This window comes from Acinonyx jubatus, chromosome E1 (assembly GCF_027475565.1).
Source record: "Acinonyx jubatus isolate Ajub_Pintada_27869175 chromosome E1, VMU_Ajub_asm_v1.0, whole genome shotgun sequence".
Classification (NCBI taxonomy): domain Eukaryota; kingdom Metazoa; phylum Chordata; class Mammalia; order Carnivora; family Felidae; genus Acinonyx; species Acinonyx jubatus.
This window is the reverse complement of record NC_069397.1, coordinates 38,402,931-38,424,230: the sequence shown is the minus strand read 5'-3', so window position 1 is coordinate 38,424,230 and position 21,300 is coordinate 38,402,931. Positions and strand designations below refer to the sequence as shown.

The window sequence follows — 21,300 nt, the reverse complement described above, 5'->3', positions numbered from 1 at the left end:
TGTGTGTATACAGATCCAAACCCTGTTTGAACAGCTGGGATCAGAAGGGCATGCACAGATAACACCATGGGGCAGAGAGAGGCAGAGATGAACCCAGAGATGCCATGACACAGACAGAAAGGCAGCAACAAGGGAAAAGAGAGAAAGGGGAAAAAGAGAAGCATCCGCAAGAGGATGCTTCCAATCAAATCCACCTGGGGTATAGGATATACTAAAATAAATACATGTACATGGATATATTTCTTTATATACAAATACATATACACATATATATGACATATGTATGGCATTGTATATATGTGAAGACAAAAAAAGACAAAAAGAAACAGCCATTTATTTGTTTTTTAATATTTACTCATTTTTGTGACAGAGACAGACAGAGTGCCAGCGGGGGAGGGGAAAGAGAGAGAGGGACACACAATCCGAAGCAGGTTCCAGGCTCCGAGATGTTAGCACAGAGCCTGATGCGGGGCCTGAACTCATGAACCATGAGATCATGATCTGAACTGAAGTAGGACACTTAACTGAGCCACCCAGGCGCTCCAAAGAAACAGCCTTTTAAAACCACAATGAGAGACACCTGGGTGGCTTGGTGGGTGGAGCATCAGACTTCAGCGCAGGTCAAGATCTCTCAGTTTGTGAGTTCAAGCCTCACGTCAAGCTCTGTGCTGGCAGCTCAGAACCTGGAGCCTGCTTCGGATTCTGCGTCTCCCTCTCTCTCTGCCTCTCCCCTGTTCATGTTCTGTCTCTCTCCCTCTCAACATAAACATTTAAATAAGTAAATAAATAACCACAATGAGATATCACCTCAGATCCACCAAGATGACTATAATCAAAAAGAATAAATCTGGCAAGGATATGGAGAAACCAGAACCCTCATACACCTGCTGGAGGGAATGTAAAACAGTACAACCACTTTGGAAAACAATGTGGCAGTTCCTCAAAAAGTTAAACAGAGTTACCTTATGATCCAGCAAGTCCACTCCTAGGTATCTCCCCAAGAGATATGAAAACATAAGTTCACACAAAAACTTGTGCTCAGATGTTCAGACCAGTATTACTCACAATGGCCTAAAAGTAGAACCGACCCAAATGTCTATCAGCTGATGAATGGACAGAGTGTCCATCCACATGCAAACTTAATTCTACCAGAAAAAGGAATGAAGTACTGATATGTACTACTACAACATGAAAACAGTCATGCTAGTTCTAAAAGGCTACATACGATGATTCCATTTCTATGAAACGCCCAGAATAGACAAATCTATAAAAACAGAAAGCAGACTGCAGTCACCAGGGGCTAGGGGGTGGGTTTGAAGGAAATGGGAGGTGACTGCTGACAGTTAATGGGGTCTTTTTAGAGTGATGAAAATCTTCAAAAATTGATGGTGGGGACATTCACACAACTCTGTGAGTATACAAAAACCACTGTGTTATACACTTTAATGGGTGAATTTTACGGTATATGAATTACATCTCAATAAACCTGTTAAAAAGAAGAAAGGAGGGGCCCCTGACGGGTTCAGTCAGTAGAGCGTGTGACTCTCAACGTCAGGGTCATGAGTTTGAGCCCCACATTGGGGGTAGGGTTTAATTAAAAATAAAAAATAAATATTACACAAAGAAGAAGGGAAGAGAAAAGGAAAGAGAGAAAGAGAAAAAAGGAAAAAGGAAAGAAACAAGGTCACAAAGACCCAAACTAAGGACTGCCTGCATTTCCAACCCCTGTTCCTCCCCCGACCTCCCCCACCAAGCCTAGGCCACACCAGGTTCTAAGCTCCAGGCTCAGACCTAGAATCCAAGGGACATGCACACGGCCAGCGTTTGGCAGAGGACCATGCCTGGGATAGAGGAGTTCCTGCCAAGGCCACAGTGGACAAGGCCAGGACTTTTGGGCCCAGCTGGGCCAGGCTGAGGGAGGGGGAGAGGAGACAGGTACTTGCTAGGGAGGGGGCAGCTCCCCCAGGAGTGGAATCTGGACATTGTTAATGACCATGATTTTTACTGGTACTAATTATGAAACCATAAGGCCTCTCTCCTTACTCCTAAATGAAGTACCCCCTTCTCTCCCCAGGCCCCTGTTGATTCCCTCCCAGGCTGAGAAGGCTGACGTCAGAGGAACAGGGGCCCCACCCATTGGGCCAGCTGCCACCCCAGCCCCCCACGCCCCTGTGGGGCCCCACACAACGGGAACTCTTGAGCTGAGGGAGCCAGGCAAGGGAAGGAGGGGTTGGCCAAGCCTCATCAGCGTTGACAGTCAGACACACACACACACACACACACACACTCTCTCACTCTCTCTCTCTCTCTCTGTCTCTCTCTCTCTCTCTCCTGCAGAAACTCATGCATGCAGGTCTATGGAAAGCATCCAGGTGGGCAAGAGCATGCTTGCACGCCCCAGCCTGTGTGTGTGCGGGCACGCACGTGAAGAGAGGGAACCTGGAGATACCATCTCTCCACACCTGGGCTTCACCACACAATGAACATGGTTCAGGGCTTGTGTGCACGGCCCCAGGACACAGCTCCCCACAGACACACAACCACAGCCCCACAGTTTCCCAAACTGCACATTCCCTGGCCCTCACACAGCCAGGCTGGCCTTTGTACCTGCCTCCCTGGGGGCCCAGCACCCAACACACACTGAGGTGCACCCTCTGACAAATACTCAGGAGGGTTTACATCCACACAGGGGCCGGCCTCCCTGAGGTGAGGCCCAGGAAGCTGAGGCCCAGAAAGCCATTCACTCTAGACCCCAGGCATTCTGACTCAGCTTTTGGGGCATAGGGGTGGATTCAGTCGGTCCAGTCTGGACCTTCTGCATCCCACCCCTGCCCCCAGAGGAGAGATGACTATGCCCACCTTAATGCCTGTGAGGAGTTAGACATGGGACCAAACTTCAAAACCCCCTGCACTCCAAAGCCACACCCCAGTGAGAGACTGGAAGGCCTCCCTCACCCCATGAGAGCCTCACTATCCCTAACCCTGCTCAGCCTGCAAACTCTGGTGCAGAGTTACTCAGCTCCCTGGGGAGGACCTTGAGCCATGGGAGGGGGTAAAGGTCATGGAAATGAGCCGAGGGCCAGGCTGGCCAGGGAACAGGGATGGGAGAGGGCAGGGATGATGGGGGCTGAGCCAAAGAGCACAGGCCCTGCCTCAGAAGCTCCCTCTGGAGCCATGATCCCTGGGGAGACACCTGGGCCCCAGCTACCTGGACCCAAGGGTAGAGAAGACACCGGCAGAGAACTGAAACCACCAAAGAAAGGGAAAACAAACTACCTACCTCCAACCTCCACCCTCTGCCCACCAGCTCTACTACCCGTGGGCACCCTCCCTCAAGGCAGAGAAAACCACAGGCCCATCCCTCCAATACGCTGAGCCTCGCCTGGGCACAGTTGGAGGGGGTGGGCGCTGGAGTGCCAGCCACCAGCCATGCACCCTGCCCACCGGAGCCTCCCTCACTCCCAAAAAGTGCCAGGGGAAACTCACACCCCTAGAGGAAAAGGCAAGGGCTGGCTGAGCCATGAAGACGGTAGAAAGAACCAGAGGTTTGTAGGGTCAAATCTCAGCTCTGCCACTCTGGGTGACCTTCGGCAAGTCACTTAACCTCTCTAAGCGTCTGTTTACTCACTTGTGAGCTACCCCTCTCAACAACTGGCTGTGTGGTTTCAGACATATGAGTCTGGAAAGCACCTAGCACAGCACTGGGCACACAGGCGGTGCTGGGCAACGGGGCCCCTTTCCCCACACCTCTCACCACACCCGGTGCCTCCCTGGGCCATGTGTCTGCTCTCCCTTCCCTCTTCCCAACCAGGGCTAGTGTCTGTGGACAGGCCCCAGAGAGACAATTACCCATTTTCCAGGGTCTGCTTCCCCCCAGACTGAGAAGAGGGATGTGGGTGAGGGATATTCGGGTGTGGGTGGACGCCCAACCACAGCGCTTTCCCAAATTCCCTTCTTTCATTTCACAAACCGAAAAAGAGAAACCTTTTGGATTTGGGGAGGAGAGGAAGGGAAGAGGAATAGACTATTTCCTTTCCTATCCCCAGAGAAGAGGAGCCGGGGGTCCCCAAACCCAGCTGATCCAGCCTCCCTTCCTCATTGACTCCTTCCTCTCAGCTCCCAGGCTCCTCTGCAACAATGGCTCCCAAGGAACAGAAGGCAGGCAGTCCCAGAGAGGCTGAGAGATAGGGACAGAGACCGGGCAGCTTAAAAGAAGGGGAGATGGGGGTTTTCCTCAGCATTCTAGACAGTCAGTGAATCATAGGCAAATGACACCCAAAGCTCAGCTCAACTTGACGGGGTACCCAGGGGAACATACAGGACATGAACCCTGGTGGAAACAAAGACCTGGACTCTCTGCACCCCCTATCAGATAAGGAGCTGGCAGGGCAGGGCAGGGCAGGACAGGGCGGGACAGGGCAGATTTTAAACCAGAACAGTGGGCTGGAACTATTTATAAACTTTCCAGGAACACACACACACACACACACACACACACACACACACACACACACAAAGCCACAACTTCTCGCCTCCTCCTAGCTCTTCAGATCTTCAGGCAGGGTCTGGGGAGCAGTGATGATCACTACTCCCTCTTTCCCTTTTCCAAAGGTTCCTCTGGCCAAGGCTCTCACCCCTCTCCTCCAAGTCCACAGTCTGGCCACTCTGGTCCTCTGTTTACCTTTTGCTCACCAGAGTCCCAGCTGCAGGGAGCCAGCAAAGCCAGCCCCACTTTGAAAGAGATCACCACCCCAGGAGGGCCTGGACTATGTCAGGACAGGTACAGGGCACCTCTTCTCTACCAGACCCTTGCAACCCCAGGCCTGCCTCACTAGAGCTAGGACTTGTTTGAAAACCTGCCCCAAACATGTGCAGGCCCTTAGCACATCCTCAGAGGGGATTAGGGGAGGGATGAAGTCCAGCATCTTCCTCTGTATGCTGCCACTGCCCAACTGCCTCAAGATGCAGCACTCAGTCCCAGAAGAGTGGGTCTGATGTCCCCTCAACCTGTGCCCCCACCTGGCCCTAGGTTCTGTCCCAGCTACGCAGGGCCACCTGACCTCCAGCAGTGACTGATTACCCAGCAGAAAGGGCAACTGGGTAAGTCCAAACCTAGGACAGGCCAGGTTCTGGGAGGAGGAAATGGTGGTCTCTGTGGGCATGACAGTGCCTCCAACTTCTGCATCCCCAAAGACTGTACCCCAGAGCCCCCTAGGAGACATGCTTGGGACCTCCAAAGCTCAAGGTGGCTGAGCTCCCCCTCCCCTGGAACCCACTGGGTCTTCTTTCAAAGCAGAGAGTAGGTGAAAGGGCAGGGGGCAGCCCAGGCCTTGAGGAGGGAGCAACCTACAGGGAAGGAAGAAAACAGGAAGAGGAAGAGATGAGCCTGCTGAAGCCACAGCCAGACCACAGGAGTGTGTGGACCAAACAAAGGCCCCTCTGTCCGGGCAGGGGACCAAGGGGGCACAGACAAAGGGGACCCCCCCCCCAGCTTGGAAACCACCGTCCTTATACCCAGCCTGGCATGGGGCTTTCCCCACCTTCACCTTGGCAGCTGCCCCCTCACCACTTGTCTCCCCACTATACCACGCAGGAAACACTGTTCTCACAATGGGAGCACACACAGCAAGGTTGTGTGTGTGTGTGTGTGTGTGTGTGTGTGTGTGTGTGTGTGTATGTAAGGCTACAGCAATCCCCGCCCTCCGCTATCCCCTCAGCTCTGCCCTAAACCTGAGACTGCCAGATTCTGAATCCTAGGGCAGAAAGTCAGCAGGACATGGTCCTACCAATCCCCTCCCAGCACCCCTCCCTGGGGACCTCGACTGCAGGGAAGCCGGGAACGCCAATCCCCTGCCTCAGGATATCCTCTTGGCTCTGACCCCAGACCAGGCCTGAGTCAGACTGTACCCCGCCCCATACCCCTCCATCCACTTACCCCCCAGGAACTTCCTACTCTGCACCCGCCTACCAGTTGGGGGTTAGAACTAGGGGGAATCTCCTCTTCTCCATCCCTGGCTGAAGAGGGAAACCCACAAGGGGGTGGGAAGAATGGGTCACAAAGTCGTATGGCCTGCCCCTTAAAGCACAGGGCCTTCAGGCTCAGAGAAAGGCTGGTACAGGCTGTGTGCAAGGGTGAGGCAGACCCCCACCTCCCCACCCCCAAACACACACACAGCCTGCCCAGAGCCTCCTCCCACTCCAGCTTATACCCCAAGACATCCCAGAAGCTCCCTGGGGAAGGCAATTTCCATGAGAACACAAGATGGGAGAAGGTTCCAAAGGTAAAAGGAGACAGGGAGCAGAGGTCCCACGAACCTCTGTGATGTATCTTTGAGGCAGCACAACCTAGCCTGGAGGGGACAGGACCACACAATCAGTCAGACTCACACAGTCAGCCAGTCAAGCACAGCCAGGCACAGTCACGGTCTCCCCAACACTGGGTCTGAGTAGGTGGCTGTGACTCCTTCCCACAGACAGAAGTCTGTTGGGGGGGGGGGGGGGCGGTGCCTAGAGGATCTGGAGCATCAGAGACCACACACACTCAGCCTGAAATAGCCCCCAAGGCAGGCCCCCCAAGTCCCTTCCCAACTGTGGCCCTGGGGGGAGGGGCAGCTCCCTCCCCACAAGAACCGGGGTAGTGCCCACGGCGGCTATCTCCATGGCAACCAACAACAAACATCCCTGGAACCACAGTGGGACAGGAAGTGACAGCCACGTGACAGGAAGACTTTTTTTTTCCAGTGTTGGGGGGTGATAAAGATTGTTACCAGCCCCTAGAGAATCAGCTGTCCCTTAAGGTTCCCCCACTTGGAGCTGGAGGGAAGGGGGCCAGCTGGGAGGGTGGCCACCCCCTATCGCAGTGTGTGAGGTTGGTCGCAGGGCTGATGGGCCCTCCCTCCTGGCCTGCCACTCACGGTTCTCCCCCTTGCTCCCCCTCCCCTCCACTTCCTGCCGTGACTAGAGATCAGAGAACTCCCCACCGCAGCTTCCCCTTCTCAAGTCTCGATTCCTGGGCTGGAGGTTTCACCGTGGGCCGAGGGGCAGAAGGAAGGAGGGCTGGGGATCTGCGGTAGGACCCAGGGGACAGAGGCTCTGGGGGAGGAGCCGGGAGGGAGCCACTCCTAGGTAGGTGTGTACACACAGGCACACAGAGAGTGGGTCACGGTGACACACGGCGGCGGCCGGCAGGGCGCAGTGACACACGGAGACTGCCTGACCTCAGGCAGCTCTGGGGGGAGGGGAGCAGAGCCATTGGATACAGCCCGCACACCCCACTCCAGCCTGTCCTGAGCCTCTGGGTTCATCTCAGGCAGCTACTGGCCGCCAGACAGGCGAGATCCCAACTGTACCCAGCCCCCACCGCCTCTCCCCAGCCTTTTGTGCTCAGGAATCCCCCTCCCTGCTCCAAGGTGCCCGCCCAGACGAGGGCACCTTGGTGGAAGGTGGGGGGAAAGGAACCTCCCTCCACCCCCCTCCCCTTCTCTGCAGATGTCCCAGACTATATTTAGCCCAAACCGGGCGGCCAGCCAGACCCAGACTCCCCACTGGTCGGGAGCTGAGCTCCCAGTTTTTATGCAATTAAAACATTAACAGAGAACCACCCCCATCCACAACCCCCATGCCCCCCAGCCCTCCCTGAGCAACAGAGCTCAGTTAACTTAAACAAGGGCAGCTCAGCTCTGCAGCCTGTGAAGGGGATGGGGGGGTCACTGGGCAAACAGCAATAAACTCATTCCTTTGCCCATCTCCCAGGCCCTGCCCCCACAGGCAGGATTGGGACATCATCCTTGAGATCAGGTTGACACTTGCAGAGGGGGTGTGGGGGGGTAGGCTTTCCTTATTCCGGCCGGAAGGCAAAGGCATATCCAGTGGGTGGGGGGGGGGGGTTGCCTGGTTGCAGAAATTCCACCTGTCATTTTGTAGCCCCCTTCCATGGCCGGCTCCAGTTACAGCGCTGGGGGTTGGCAACAGGTGCTGGCCAGGCTGGCAGCAGTCTAATCCCCCATCCGCTCCCGGGGCTGACAGTGGTGCCTAGAGGTCCCGGCAGGGGCCAAGCAGGCAGGATGCTGGATAGAAGAAGGAGGCATCACTGCCAGGCAGGTAGGGGGCAGCCCAAGGCCCTTCTGTAAACGTGGCTCCCTAGACTCTGTGATGTGTGTTGGAGGGTCTAGAGAAGGCAGGGAAACCTTAGTTCCATAGCACCTATTTCATTTCCCCATGATGCCAGGCAGGCGGGCTACAGTGTGGGAGGTCTGTCTGCCTGCCTCTTCCTCCTCCTCCTCTCCAAATTCCAGGAACAGGCAAGGGAGGCTCCAGTTGCGGAGAGAGAGAGGGAGAGAAAGCAGGCGGTCCCAACTGGTGGGGGGGGGGGGGGAGGGGAGGCGGGGACTGGAGCGGGAGGCAAGATCCAGACAAGCAAGAGACACCCACACCCAAGCCAGACGGGGGACAGACACACCGACGCTGACACATTCTCACACTCTGGGCCTGGTCCCTGCACACCACCCACCCTGCAGGGACACCCAGACACTCTCAGCCAATCCTGCCAATCCCCAGAACACTCCCTGGACACACACGGAGATCCAGGCCCTCGCCCCCACCCTCCATCCCCTACAAACCGTGTGGGCTCTAGACAGCAGCCAGAGGGTGGAGAGGGGAATGGAGGGAAGAAAGACAGCAGGCATCAGAGAGGATGTGCGGCCAAAGCCCTGGGAGCTGAGGTATCAGTTGCCACACGCCTTTCCCAAAACCCAGTAAGTCAAGACAACCCTGGTCATCTTGCCAGGGACCCTGCCAGCTTCCCACACTCCCAAAACCACTGCCACCAGAAAGGGGCGTGGGGCACTGGGCAAGTGGAGATTACCATGTTCATTCGTCACAGGGATAGGATTACCTTCCCTAGATGCCCATCACCATAGATCCCAGACACTACTCCTAAACAGACCTCCAGAAAGGCCCAAACACACCCATCCCTCAGCTCAGCCCAGGTCAGGCCCTGCCCTGCCCAGCCTATGCTGCCCAAAGCGCAGGGAACCAGGCACTGAGGTTTATATTTTGGAGCAGGCCGCACCCTCACGTCACACAGTTCTGAGGACTACCCCACTAAAGAACCTAGAAGTCTGAGCAAGAAGTGGGTTGGGGGGAAAGGTCCTAGAGGGCAGAGCCAGCTTCTAAGACCAAAGGATTTAGGGAGGAGGAGCCAATTAACCGAGGTCTGGGTCAATCCCCCCAAAACAGACTTGAAGTGCCACTCAGACAATGTCCTCTACCCCACACTAGACAGAGTGGCAGGAACCGCGTCATGGCACATGTGGGTGACTGTGCCCAGCGGGGGAGGCACAGGGGTGATCAGGATGGGGCTGCCCACAGCTAGCTTCCTGCCAGGCTGCCACATGGCTGGGAGTAGGAGGTGGACCAGAGAAGTGTCCCAGAATGGTAGCAGGGGCATTTAGGGTCAAATTAAGGATGGAGATTGAGAGGTGATAGGAGGAGGTGGCCAGGATTAAGCCATTCCAAACCCAGGGTCTTTTCAGAACTGCTACCTCATCTGCACTGCCCTCACCAGTCTGGTGGGGAAACTCCTGCATGGACCATTTCATGCACATTCACTCACACCCTCAAAGTCCAAATCTAAGATCCTCAGCTCCCAAGGGCCTACCCCAGTCTGACCCTAGTGACTGCTCGGTCTCAGGACCAACATAGCCCAGACTCCCACACAGAACTGATGTCCCAGCCCCTCCCAGTACACTAACACCCTTCATAGTCAGAAACCCCCAGACCCCCCCTTTCCTCCAGCTCCAAATACTCTTTCTCTTGTTCTTCCCCCAGACTCATCTCCACCCCCAACAGGGGGAAGCCCCAAGGTGTCAAGCCACCCCCGCTCCAATCTGGGTCTTCCCCAACCCAGCCTCCCCATCAAGCACAAGGCCCTGAAGGAGTGCTTGGCGCTCAAGCCCACTTTGTAGCAAGACCTGGTGCCTTTACTGAACCACTTCCCTAGAACAACCCTGCCCTATGACCACTGCAGCCAGGGAAAGGGACAAGAGACATCCCTGAATCTCCCACCCAGGAAACTGGAGGAGGGATGGTGGTCAGGAGCAAAAGTGAGGGGGAGTTAGCAGAAGGGGGTGGGGAAGTGGGGGAGTGTTCTCAGGAATAGTCCCTCTAAGAACATATACACACACACATGTGCACACAGCCCACAGGCAGAAAGCAATCTGGTAGAAGGAGCTGGCACCAGCTGAATGCTGAGGGTACCCCATGCCAGCACATGGGCATCCTATCCAAGACAGGATGGACAGAGGCAGAGAAATATCTTCAAGGCTGTGGGGCTTTTCTTGTCTGATTTCCATAAGAGTCGGTCCCCATCCCCAGCCTAGCACACTGGTGGCCTGCTGCCCTTCCCACTGAGCAACTTGACAATAGGGCAGTGCCCAGAGAGGAGAAGGGGCATAGCCAAGCTGATTTTCCAGCACCCCCCCCCCACATCCACATCTGGCTAGCAGCTTCTCCTCCTCGTGGGTGGCACCAGGTCCCAGACACCCTCTGCAGAGCAAAGACAACCAGTCCATTCCGTCCTCCCCTCACCCCAAAAAGCTTCCATAACCCCATGGTAGCACTAGATCCAGAGACCTCCCTCCTGGTACTGCACTGACTCCCTTACCCAATTCGATCGGCTCCCCTCACTCCACGGGGGACACCAGCTGAGCGGGCCCCGCCCCCCAGCCGCCTGCTCCGGTGGGGGTGGGCCTCCGGGCTGATTCTCCCCAAACCACAGGGCAGCTCAGATAACAGGAGGAAAAGGAGGGGGCTAGTCCGTTGGGCATCCGATCTCTCCCCAAACAGGTTTGAAAGTCTTTCTGTTTTGTTTGTTTTTGAAGAGGAAAGCAAGAGGGAGTAGGAGTTCCCAGCGGCGGTTCTGCCACAGCTCGGGCGCCGGGGACACGCGCGGCAGACCGCCCCAGATGCCTCACGGCTGCGCGCGAACACTCGGGCGCAGACAGACGCACAGATTGGACTCCCCCACCCTGGGCACGGCGGCGGCGGGGTAGGAAGCCCAGGAAACCCCGGGTTCCCGTCTGAACCCGCCCAGCACCAGGTCCCCGCCTGCAGCTCCTATCAGGGACAGGCCCAGGGGCCCCGGTGCCCGCGGGAGCTGGGGGCTCTCCAAAATCCCCGGGGCAGAGGTTACCTCGCAGCGGGAGGAAGCAATCCGTCCAGAGCGCCCGCGGGCTCGGCGTCTGCCCTGACCCTGCGCCTCGGTGCTGTTAAGCGTCAGGGGTACGGGATCCCAGGAGAGGAGCAGTCTGGGGGGCCGCGGCTCAGGGGCGCGGGGCGAAGGCAGCGGCCATGGCGAGTCACGTGCGGAGGCTGAAACTTTACCCGGAGCCCCAGACTAGGGGGGCGGAGGGTACGGAGCAGGAGGGGCGGCCCTCTCCCCCACCCAGACCCGCCTCTGCCCGCCCACCGACCTATCACCAGCCAGGGGCGGGCCTGTGGGATCACGCCCCCCGCCCCTCCTTAACAGACCCGGAGAAGGGCGAGTCTTAAAGGAGACGCGCCTAGCTAAAGGCTGGACCGTGGGAATCTGGGAGAATTCCCTCCCTCTGCCCCAAAAGGAGAGATTCTGAGAGGGCAGGAGGAGTTCTGCGGAAAGAATGGAAAGAGGACTCTGTCGAGAAAGGACAGCAGTGTGTGGTATCACACTCCCTTGCCCCCAATCACACGTACCAACACTCGCAGAGGCACAGATCACACACACGCCCAACACCTAAACCGGGGAAGAGAGCATAATATAGAAGTGAATATAGTGACTCTGGCCCTAGATATTAAGCCCCTAACTCCTATAGTTATAATCCTTCTCTGGGGATCAATTGGAACTCAGAGCTGTGCGACCTTGAATAAGTCGCTTCCTTTCTCTGAATCTTAATTTTCCCATCTGAAAAAAAAAAAAGGAAGTGCAAGAGTAGGTATACCTCCCTCGAGTAATGACTCCTCTCCTCTTCCCCCAAACACCTCTCCAGTTCGAGCAGGTCTGAGGAACTAGAGCCCAACCTAACCCCTCAGCATCTCCTTGCCAAGTACCCTTCCCCCAGAAGGGCAGTGGCCTTTGGATCTTCCAAGAACCAACCAGGGGGCGCCCAGGAGCACCCCTCAGTGCTAGAGGACTCTCAGACTCCAGCTTCTCTCTCCTGGCCCAGTCTGGAGGAGCCAGAAGAGCTCTCGTTCTTGCTCTAGCGGGGCAAGATCTGAATCACTCTCCATCTGCAGAGACCCCAGTTCCCAGCACAGCCACAGGCCCCCTTCGAGCCTGCTGCTCCGTTTGGAAGGATCACGTCCCCACCTGTAGCAGCCTACTGGGGGGAAGCAAAATCATTAAGGAACAACACCACCCCCCTCCCCGGTCAGAGAAGTGGCCACAAGTGCCCCCACAGGACTTCCCAGTGGAAGGGGAAGTGTCACACTCCCAGGCCTCCACCCCAGTGAGGAAGACTCTCAGCCTGACCCGGCTGGCAAAGCTCTCAAAGCCACCGGCCCGACGGCCCCCGCTTTACAGACGAGGAACAGGAGGTCGGGAGTGGACACAGGGTTCTGTCCACCATCACACCGGCTGCACAGCTGGGTGGAGAATCGGAGTATCTGATTGTTCCCTCCAGCTTTAGCCCCCCAGCCTTGGTAAAGTAGGACAAGCCTGGTCGGTGGGATGATCTGCTCTGAGGTCCGGCACAGGGACAGGGCGCTGGGGCAGCGCTTCCCCAGGCCCCTTCCCGCCCTCCAGGCCCGGCTGTCTCTCGCTCTCGCGCTCTCGTCTGGATTTCCGTCCACCGGTGCGAAACGCCCGCCCAGCCCCTCCCGTCCTGTCCCGTCCAGATCCATCCGCAAACATGCGCTCAGCGGGCAGGAATGCGCCAATGGCTCCCAGATGTGGACGCCGACGCTTAACCCCTTCCCCCCCAACCCCCCCCCCCAAAAGCCCAGGCCTTCCAGCCTGAGCCTAACCAGCAGCAGGGGGCGTTGCCCCGGGTGAGACCAGCTTGGGAGGGGGCTCAGCGCCAGCCACCCCTAGCCCACACAGGCTCTTCCTGCCCTAGATTTTGCCAGTATCCCTTCTAGCTAAAGCTATGGACACAAAAATGCAAGTGTGCATAAACACGGGTACACTGCCTCCCACGAAGAAAGGCCTTCACATATACGTGCCAGCACACAGGGTCAGGTACACTCGTGCACACTGAGATTCGGATGTGTAAACGCACATGCAGGACCCCCATATATGCACACCCACATGCATATTCAGAGCACACATGTATCCACATCCTTGAGTCAAACAGAACATGCACATATAAGACAGGCATTTGGGCATGCACAAGGTCATGAGGCAGTGTGGGGCACACTCCTGAACAGACACGGCAGTAGGCCCATGTGCAGATGGAGGAAGAAATTCATGCACCCACACATCCACTCCCCACAGGGGGCCAGACACACAGAAGACTGGCCCCAGATGTACAAGCACACAGCCCACAGGCCTTTGGGGCACTTTCCCCCTGTCCAGGGCACCCAGTACTGCCTGTCCAGGCTCTAGCCCTACCCAGGCTTGACTCCAGGAAACAGGAGAGGTCCCCAGGTGGGAGGCCAGGAGTCTTCAAGCTGCAGCAGCTGAACTCCAGCTGTGCCGGACCCCCAGCAGGGTCCCCACCCCCACCCTGCAGGGACCCTACACAGGAGGGGAGAAAAGTGCAGTAGGCAGCAGGAGACTATCAGACTGAGAAAAGCCACAGGCCAGGGGGCTCCTCACTCTTTAGGAAAGACACTCCTTCTTGGGGCCTGCCCTTCCCGTCCTGTATACAGAAGGCAATGGGCTGGGGAAGAAGTCTGAGCCACTGTTTTCCCAAGACAGGGATCTCTCTCCAAAGGGAAACCCTAGAGAGCCCGCAGCACTCAAAGGAGATACAAAATAGCCCTGAGACACCCCCCCCCCCAGGAGGGCCCACAATTCCAGCAAAACAAGGCCTCCCTCTCACAGCCGGTGGGGAGCTCCTATTCAAGAATAGCAGCACACTGGTAGTGAGTGAGAAAAGACTACCTGGATGCAGGCCGTGTGGGAAATGTCTGCTGGAACCAGCCCAGCCCCTGACTCCTCTTCCCCTCCCTGGCTGCCCTCCGCCCCCCTCATCCCTGGGGGAGCTCCTCCCACAAGCACGCTCACTTCCCCACTCCCTCTGATTCGAACTGAAGGGTAATCTGGGGCACGGCTCCTGTTTCCATTGTGCAGATGAGGAGACTGAGGTACGAAAAGGAAATTGTCTTGCTCAAGGTCATACAGCTTGCCAGCGGCAGAGCTAAGATTCTGACCCACAGGCCCCTTTTCAACCGCCCCCCCTTCACTCCGAATCAAACATTTCCACTCAGTACCACGCTGCTTCCTTCTTTACCCCCTCAATAGAGCACATGGGACAAACACCAGAGCTGCAGGGTGGTAGATAGGGCCAGGACATGCCAGAGAGAGATCAGAGAAGACACCGGAGGCTACATACATGGTCCCCCAACCCCACCCCAAGCATGGTGCCCACCTGCCCAGCAGGCACAGCCCGGTGACTCAGCTGCATCCGGGGGAGATGCCAGGGCAGTGACTCACCTACCGAGAAGAGCTGAGCCTGGCACCTTGCCAGCCCCAGGACAGAAGTGACTTAGTCACCAAGACTGTGATGCCCAGCAGGCACAGCCCAGGGATTGGGGACAGGGGCAGGCTGTGTCCTCCATGGTTACATGCGCCCCCTGGCGAAGAACAGGCATCCTAGGGCTAGCCACAGCTGTACCCGCCCCTGTCCCCTCATCACTGCCCACCCCCAGCTTGCCAGGCCCTGTTCTAGTGCAGACAAGTTCTGTGAGACCCCTAGGCTGCCCTGCCCCCCTGCAGCCTGCCCCCTGCCATCATTCACCACCCACTCTCCCACCAGCCCCACCTCCTCCTGCCACCCAAGTCGTACCCAGGCTGTGCGGCTCCTTTAACATGTCCTGGCAGCACCTCCTGCCCCCACAGCCCCTCTCCACCCCCAACACACACACACATGCAGTCACCACACACACTTCTGCCAGCCCTGCTTCTGCCAGCAGCTGCTGAAGCTGTTGAACAGGAGGGGAATCAGGAGGGTGGGGTGTAGGGATTGGGTTACCAGAGGCTGATGGGGTGGGCTGTCACCCAATCCCTCCCCAGCTAGTCCTCCCGCCCCCCCCATCTCCCTTACCCACCTGCTTCCCCCCACCTCTGGCTGGCAGCCTACTGCTCTCTAAGGCCCTCCACCCCCACTCCACCCAAGCTAGAAAATAAATGGTCAAGGGTATTTGTCATGCTAAGGCCAGCCCAGTATATGAGAGAAAGAGAGAGAATGAGAGGGGCAGAGGCAGCGATGGACAGAAAGAGTAATTCCTGTGCTCAGCGCTCTAGCTACAGCCACTAGGTGTGTATATCACTGTGTATGTGGAGCCAGAAGGGGACTGGGTAACTCTCCAAGTCCCAGGAGGATTGGGGGGGGGTGGCCCAAGGGGAATGGACTGGCTGAACAACCTCAATCCATTTGCACTACTGATTTCTCACACACTGCAGCAGGCCTGAAGGCGGGCAGGAGTGGGGGGGGGGGCAGGATAAATCAGCCCCCAGAGACATAGAGACTGAATGGAGAGGGGGGAGGGGTGCCTGCACCACAATTTGTGGCCCACTGTGCCAGGCTTGGTGGGGAGGGGTTAGGCAACAGAGGAATAAGAGACAGAGTGGCAGGAGGCAGAGTGGGGGAGGAAATGTTGGATTCAAGCCCACCTGGAACACCTCCTTCCAGCTGGATCTGAGGCTGATTGAAAGAAAGAAGGTGGGGGACAGAAGCAGCACGTTTGACTCCATAGGCAGGGCCCTGAACAACTCCAGGGGGCACCATTCACAGTCTTTGTGCAACATGGTGGCCCTGGGGGTGAGACTGAGACTGGAGACTGAGTCCTGAGGGACCGCAACTCTCTCCTGAACTTTCTCCTCCCAAAGCTCAACCAGGTGCTCTGCCCCCAGGCCTTGGAGGAGGGCTCACTTCTGACTTGTGGCTGGGAGCCTCTGGTAATCTACCCACTCTTCTGCCTGTGCCCCTCCTTTCTTGGGGGCACTGGCAAACAACCAGGATGACCTCCGTGGGGCCGGATGGGGGCTCTGGAGAGCCTGCAAAACTCCCGTCCTTGGTCTGTCCTTAGCTCATCTCAGGACTGCGGGCAAATCCGGGCCTTCTCTGGGTCTCTAAGGTGGAGTGAGACTGGATGCCCCTTCCCTGAGGTGTCTCTAAGCCCAGACTCGTCAGCCTGTGAGCCTGTTGGCAGATGCCCAGCACCTCGATCCACACCAGTGGCCACAGGCCACCTAAACAAACCCCAACCCTGACCTCCTTCCAGCCTGGACACAGGCTCTCTCCACATAGTGGAGACTTCTAAACAAACCAAGCTGGGGTTTACGGGAGACGGTGCATAAACAAGCAGAGAAGGAAACAACCAGGTCCTCCTTGCTGCAGCAGGGGAGGGAGACACAACCAGGTGTGGTGAGGGACCCTGAAGAGAGAAGATGGGTGCAAGGGGTCCCAGTGCAGCCAGATGACTGCTTGAATGTCCTAGTGCAAGGAATATCCTGCCCCCACCCCAGGCCTGTTTGCTCCTCCACAAGGGGGAGGGATTGTCTAAGTGGTCTTTAATGCCCTTTCAGGGTTCTAAGTCTAGCAGGACAGAGAACCCGCCAAGGGGTGCCCAGTATTCCTCATCCCAGCCCAGCCCATCTACCTGGGTCAGGACCCTCTCTGCCAGACCCTGCCCCAGCCCAATGCGTGCCTCTCTGCCCTGTCTGCTGCCCCTCTGGCTCTTCCTCACTCTTCTGCCTGCCTGCTTACCCTCACCTTGGCCAGCCCCTCTGCTGCCCCGTGCTTTTCTGCACGTCCCTCCTGCCAGGGGACAGACTGACTAAAAATAGTCCCTGCAGCCTTTCTCGCCCACAGCTGCCCAAAGAGCAGGAAATGAGGGGGGCAGGGAGGCCCGTGTCCTGCTCTCCCCCACAAACTCCCAGCTCCAAACCAAGTCCAGGACTCCAGCCTGGGGAGAGTGCCAACCTGGCCATCTCAGGGGCATCCCACACCCCTTCCCTAGGGGAGAGGCCTGCCCATAAGTGCCTGCCATCCTAGAGCTGTCCCTGCCCTCCGAGAGGAGGAGAGCGGAGGCAAGCAGTCTAGAGGGAAACCTTCCCAATTTCTGACAAATCAGTGCCAACCACATTGTGGGCACCGAGAGGGCAGGGCCTGGCTCCACTGACTGGTCTTTTGAGGGCAGAGGGAATTGGCATGGGGAAGTTTGTGCTGGTTTCCTTCATCCTGGCCCAGCTGGAGAGAAGACAAAATAGTGCCCCAGCCTTAATTATGCTAATCCTCTGCTCCCCAAAATGTGTGGGTACAGACATAGGGGTTTCAATGGCCACCCCCAGATACCATGAGAAAAAAAGCTTGAAAGAATAGCAGAAGATCTGGGCTGCCCACATGTAAAGATGAAAGCCTGGAGGTGAGAACAGGCCATGCCTTCCAGGCAGGGCATGTGTTGCCCCCAAGCTGAGTCAGAGGTTGGGAGGGAGGAGTTGGGGTACACAGTGCCAGGGGCTGTGGTGCCCCCACCCCTATCCCACCTGGGATTCTTGACACCTCCCAGCCCAGGGAGAAGGCCCTCCCCACACAGGAGGAAGGAAACCAGCTTAGCGACTCTCTGGAGGCCTGAAGGACAGCCCTGCACCAGGAGGCAGGCGGGAAACCCAGGAGTCCTGGCGCCCAGCCCAGAGAGTGAATGAGAGAAATACCTTGGAGGGGAGGAAACAGCCCAGAGTGAGGCAGACACATGGTGCCCCCAGCAGCTCCCAGATGTGACCCATAAGGGGGAACTGGCCAAAGGGGCTGGATGGGGAAAGTGAACACATTTCCAAACAAGAAGAGAAGAAAACAGGGCCATGAGAATGGGGGAGGGGGCAGAGCCAGCCTGGCCCTCACCTGCTGTCCTCTCCTCCAGGTCACGGTCAGAGATAGTGTCATTTAGGCCACCAAAGATCAAAGAGGTCCTGGGGTCCTGGGTGGATTCCCCCCTCCCCTAATCTTCATTCCTAGCCTCCTCTGGCACCCCTTCCCCAGGACCAAGCCAAGCCGGGAGTCCGCAGGACCAAGGTGGTGCCTGGGAGGCCTGGACAGTGCCAGGGGCAGCCCTCATACCATCCTCCCACTGGCTTCCCTCCCGCCTGCTCTCAGCCGCCACACATATCTCAGCTGTCCAATCCGATTAGGGCCCCTGTCCAGTGAGCCGGACAAGGAGGCCACTGGGCAGGGGAGAGACGGGGACAAGGACGCTGAGCAGGCATGGCAGAAGGAAGGTGGAGATGGGGCTCAGGGGAGAAGATGTGGAGCCCCAGAGGAAGAAAGCCTAGTAGAGAGATCTGTCCTCTCTGACCACAGGCTCTCTGGCAACAGCCACCACCGGCATTAGGGTAATTCTGCAGCCCCTAGGGCAATAGCCTGCCTGATTCCACCATCCCCCAGATGGGCAAGGATTGGGGCGAGGGAAAGCCAAAGCAGAGAGACTGACCTAGATTTAGGAACAGAATCCCATCTTAGAACCCCCACTCCCACCCCAGTGGAAACTACCATTTGCACTGGGTTTTAGAATACATTGTCTTATGGGGCCTTTATGGAGGTGTCCCTATCAGGCAAGCGGGGCTTGCTACCAATAGCCATTTTTACAAATGAAGAAACTGAGGGAGATAGTCTGAGACATTAGTCTGCTGTCTTCCTTGTATTAGCCTCACTGAAATAAATTCCCTTCTTTGTCAAAGAAAGAAAAAAAGAAAGGAAGGAAGGAAGGAAGGAAGGAAGGAAGGAAGGAAGGAAGGAAGAGAGAGAGAGAGAAAGAAAGAAAGAAGGAAAGAAAACTGAGGCTTCAGTACAAATGCACATACCTGTTCACACTCAGAATCTCTACTTTGCTTCCTGGGTCAAGAGCAGAACTAAGTCTGAAGTCACTCCATTATCCACCCTTTCCTACAAAACCAACCTGTTGGGGATCCAAGGAGTCATGGAGACTGCAAAGCACACCCCACACCTAGATAGAGTTCACAGTTGGGGACAGGGGACATGCAGCCCACTCCACCAGAGAGAGCTAGAGGGGTTCCCCCAAAGTGTGACCAGTCTTTCCTATCACTCTCCTCCCCAGTCGGCTCTGCTCAGAGGCGATATACACACATTCACACAGTTACTCTGACAGGTCATACACCCCTCCTGCAAACCCACTAAACCAGAATGAGATGCCCTAGATCTTCAGAGAGCAGGCTTTGTCAGCCCCCAGCTGGAGGGAAAAATAAGCCACTGTAAACAGTAGGTGCCATTCAACCCTTTCCCAGAGAGCCTGCAGGAGGGCAGAAGCTTTGGGGTAACACCAGGAGCCTGAGGCTCTGAAAGCCAAGGAGCCCAGGGAGCTGGCATGGCTGGGTGGCCTCCCAGATCTGGTCCACACCCCCTTCCCCAGCCATCTGGGCTGAGCCTGTTCTGGCCTGGGCCACATTCTGGGATCTCTCCCCTTCAATGCACGCAGCCACCTTTATCCAAAGCTTGTGGATTTAAAATCACATGGTCTACACACACACACACACACACACACACACACACACACACACACACGTAGTTGCGGGGGGGGGGGGTTCTTTGCAATAGGTGCTGAGGTATTGGCAGTGATGGGGTCTCTAAGCTGAAAGAATGAAAGAACTTTCCCTAGAGGAACAGGTCACCGAAAACTGCTCACAACCTCCACTACCCTCCAGCAAAGGCTTTAGCCACCTAAGTGTGAGATCTGGAAAGGGGTATTAGTTCCCCTACAAGGTGAGTAGGGAGTTGGGGGCAAACCAAAGTCCCAAGCTCTTGGGGCGGGGAGGCCAGGAGGAAGCGAGAGACAAATCCCCCTGGAAGGCTCTGGTTCCTCTCCTGCTCCCTCCACTATCACCCCAGCACTGTAAATTCTCCTGTCGAGGTGAGGTGGGGGAAGGGGGATTAGGCAATACTGCAAAGGAGGGTGCAAGGGCGTGGGGCCTGGGCAGACCTTCCCCCCACTTTCCATTCTTAGCCTGAGATCGGGGAATGCCTGGGAGTGAGCGCGGGAAGGGCGCTGCAGGGTGCGGGGGGCTCCGAGCTCTCAGACACCCCACTGTTCCCAGGCTCCCACCTCCCCGGACCACAGTGATCAGTGGGGGAGGAGGGATGGGGAAAGCCTGAACTGGCGAGAGGGAAACGACCAGATCAGCAGCGGAGAAGCCCGGCGGAAGGCGGCCGAGGGGGAATTGGGAAGGGGCGTGCGCGGTCCTACCTGCTCAGGTGTGTGCTGGCAGGGGGGCGATGGGGTTCCCAGGAGAACCGGGGAAGCCCTCTCAGCTCGATTCAGGATTCCCCCCTGCTTCTGGGTTAGGCTGCTGCAAGAGGCACGGGTTTCCGTTGGGTCCTAAAGGCCACTCGCCAAACAGTAAGCTCTCCCCGCCCTCTTCCACCAGCCCTGGCTGGGTCAGCGGGTGCAGAGCTGACTGATGGGGGGAGAAGGAACTCACTGGGAGAAAGCAGGGTGTCTCAGTCATGGGCTGGAGACCGGAACAGTCCTCAGTCTCAAATACACAGCACATGGATGACTTTAGCTGAAGATAGGATAATATTTGACAAGAGAAAAAGGACATTTCTTCCTTCCTGCCCCTAGCAGATGATTTGGGCTTTGATGTTGAAGATGGGGGTTAAGATTTCCTTCCTTACCACTCCTGTTAAGCCACTTAGCCATTGAGAATTTGGGGATGGAGGTATGCATTTTGGACAGGTGCTCACTCCTATCCCGCCCCTCAGAGACATAGCACAATCTCCCCATCCCTCCCCACTATTCCTAAGTACCTAGGACGCCACCCAGGGGAGGGGAGGGCGATTTCCCCACAAGTAAAAGGGCGATGAGACATCCATAGCAGTTGGAAACTGGTAGTTTCATATCCTGGCTAGGGTGTGTGTACCTGGGAGTGTGCTAAAGTGGGCAGACATGCACATACAGATGAGAGTATGAGCAGGTGGAGCTGGGGGGCTTTGGGTTACACCTATCACCAGAAATGGCAATTGTCAGCAGAAGGGCGAGATTCAGAACACATAGGGGTCAACCAGTGCCGCTGCCCAGCCCTTAATCCTGAAACTTTACCAGAATGAATTCAGTAAAGAAAGAGTATTTTCCCAGCTACCATTTGGGATA

At 56.7% G+C, this 21,300-nt stretch overlaps 1 protein-coding gene across 3 annotated transcripts in view; it reads right to left on the bottom strand.

The window, feature by feature from the left end:
* Positions 1–20,547, bottom strand: part of RARA (retinoic acid receptor alpha) — a 43,808-nt gene extending 23,261 nt beyond the window's left edge. Inside the window, exon 1 of one of the 3 annotated variants that reach the window (XM_053212035.1) lies at positions 20,395–20,547. The gene's annotated coding sequence lies outside the window, so the exon portion shown is untranslated. Of the gene's footprint in view, positions 1–11,191; positions 11,952–20,394 lie in introns of those variants that run through there. The other 2 variants (XM_053212036.1, XM_027033824.2) reach the window with 2 other exon arrangements.
* Positions 20,548–21,300: the final 753 nt, after the last annotated feature.